The sequence below is a fragment of the Dromaius novaehollandiae genome, chromosome 16, assembly GCF_036370855.1.
Source record: "Dromaius novaehollandiae isolate bDroNov1 chromosome 16, bDroNov1.hap1, whole genome shotgun sequence".
Lineage (NCBI taxonomy): Eukaryota > Metazoa > Chordata > Aves > Casuariiformes > Dromaiidae > Dromaius > Dromaius novaehollandiae.
In genome coordinates, this window is record NC_088113.1 from 6,784,245 (window position 1) to 6,787,042 (window position 2,798).

At 44.4% G+C, this 2,798-nt stretch overlaps 1 non-coding gene across 1 annotated transcript; it reads right to left on the reverse strand.

The window, feature by feature from the left end:
• Window positions 1–2,069: 2,069 nt before the first annotated feature.
• On the reverse strand, window positions 2,070–2,141 carry TRNAE-UUC (transfer RNA glutamic acid (anticodon UUC)). The gene has a single exon. It is a non-coding gene; the product is annotated as a tRNA-Glu (tRNA).
• Window positions 2,142–2,798: the final 657 nt, after the last annotated feature.

Genomic DNA, 2,798 nt, shown 5'->3' on the forward strand with positions numbered 1-2,798 from the left:
CTCCTGAGAGATTATTGCTGCCTTCTTTTCAGATTACTTACCCAAATAGAAGTGGAATCATTGCTGTGTTTGACAGTGAGATATAAAATATCAGATAAAGCTGTTAAAATACTGTTTCACACGATGAGTTTCTGCACAGTAAGGAAGCATCTGCTCCTTCAATACCAGCAGCAGAGCTGAGCAAAAAAATTCACAACTGAGGGATGAGATAATGAATCACACTTTTTTTTTTTCTGTTCCTGGTCATTCCTGGAAAGACTCAAGTAGTCAAGAATTTAGTCATTATTCAAATGACTCAAATCACATTGTTTGCAACTTGTGTCCTTTTTAGGGCTTGTACTCGGTGATAGAGTTGTAGGTCTCTGTTATGATCTGAGCAATTCGGCTGGAAATTCTTATGCGACAAAAGCAAAGTTCTTCAATGGTATCATTGAATTCTGAAATATCCAAGCCTTTTAACACTGTGCAGAGGTATCAGATAGATACCTCTGTAAAAGTGTTGTCCTTTATGTACATATATGTATTTTACTTATAGGGGAGGTAAAATCTAGATAGTCCTTCCCTCCTCTTACATATTTACTGGTATGAGATCAGAAGGAAGTTTCTCATTAGATATGGTATAGATCTATGGTGATCTTTCCCTTACAGATGTTACAATTGCTATTTATTACATTTTGGAAAAAAGGAATCTTGCTTTGGGAATTAAAGCACTTGCTGCATTGTGTCAGGCTATTAAGCTTACAGTGCTCAAAAATGCATTACCAACAATTCTCATCTGGTGCTGAGCTGTTGCACAAATTGTACCCTTGTTATTTCATTCTTTTCTTACCCACAGGACAAATTTATACCCATGCATAAGTGTTTTACAGGCCTGGTGTAACTGATCTGGTAACTGCAGGGGCAGGGTGTACAGATATGCTGTCACAACAGCAACTCCATCAGGGAACCAATGTTTCCAGCCTTACTTCTTTGTTAGTTTGTTCAAAGAAGTGTTCCTTGCCATCTCAAATAAATGTTTTTGTGTAATTTTCAATGCTTCCAAGGCAGATTGGTGTCTCACTGATTTCTAAGGTAACCCAGCATCATCACAGCAGAGCCATCCCCTGGGTCATTAGAGAGGTGAAGAGAGCTTAGGCAGCTCACTACGATGAAGAGCCTCCTATCTTGTCCCTGGGGAAATTAAAACTGTCCTAACACGTTCCAAGAATGAATATTTTGAAACACTAGTCACAGCCCAAAGATGGCTGGGTAAGAGGAGCAATCCCACTTTGGAGCACAAGTCACAGGCTGTGATGGCCACTCGCCAGCACTGCCACACATCCCTGGTATTTCCCCTGGTTTGGGAGTTTCAGACTCTGACCTAACCTGTTCCCATCCTTCTCCTCTCCTGTCTGCTCCTGCCTTGTCCCATCCCACATGTGCCACAAGACTTGTCCCATGTTCTTCTCCCCGTTGGGTCCTTTGTTTCCCAGTGTCTGTTTGGCCATGGTCAGGTCTCTAATATCAAGACAGTTTTCCTAGAGGGTTGGGAGCCCAAGCTGTAAAGGGATACCTGCTGGCTGCCTCATGAAACCAGCAAATGAGAGCAATAGAATAATCGGGTCAGAAGGGTCCTCTGAAGGTCTCTGGTCCAACCTCTTGCTCCAAAGAGGCCTAGCTGGAGCATTTTTCTTAGGGCCTTGTCTTATTTGAGTTTTGAACATCTCCAAGAACAGAGACTCCACGATTTCTCTGAGCCCCCATTCCAGCGTTTCACCACCCACCTGGTGATAGACTTATTCTCTATACCTAACAAGAACTTCCCTTGCTCCAACTTGTGCCTGTTGCCTCTCATCCTTCCACTGTACACCTCTGAGAAGAGTCTGGCTCCTTCTCTACATCTCCTTATCAGGTAGTTGCAGAGAACAATGAGTTTTTCTTGTCTTCAACAGACCCAGCATTCAGGGTCTCTTTCCCCATGCTGTGCTCCAGCCCTGACCAGGATTCCTGGTGGCCTCCACTGGACTTGCAGGTCAGTATCTTTCTTGTCCGGGGGGGCCCAAAAATGGGCACAATATTAAATACAATTTTTCCCACACCGGGAGTCGAACCCGGGCTGCCTGGGTGAAAACCAGGAATCCTAACCGCTAGACCATGTGGGACCACATGTCTGCTTGTGCCAGTTACTTGATTCTGGATCTGCATAGACAAATAGCTCCTGCTCCTTGGTGAGGCCCTAGAGCCATATAGCATGATCCCATTCTTTTCTTTCCTGGCATATCCCAAAGCTTAGTGGAGGAAAACACAGCAAAATAAAAAATGCGGTGGTCCAAGCTCTGTGATTCTGTTGGGACTCTGCTTTGACTCTGCAGCTCCATTTAAGCCAGTGCAGTTTAGTCCCATAGCAGGATACACAGGGGCAGAATTAGTGGCAAGCCCCATCCCGCAGCTCTGTTATTCACTCAGTTGGGCTCTTCTGGAGCACGGTCCCCTGGCTCTGCCCACAACGTGGGTCCTTGCGCCCATCTCCACAGGGAGTTCTGCCACTGTAGTGCTGAAGGCAAGGTCACACCCAGAGCAACGAGGCATTATTAACCGATAATTGGTGGCAGAGTATTGCAGGAGCTAATTCCACACGGCATGAAGGCATGCACTCAAGCCGCTTCCCTTTTATTTTATTTGATTACATTTTTTGTTTTTGCGTGATTCCCTACAGTAAGTAGCTCATAATTAACAGAGGATGAATAATATTTCTGCCACTCTGCGTATTAAGTTTTCTCACAACAAATGAAAACATAATTGCCATTACACAGCACCCT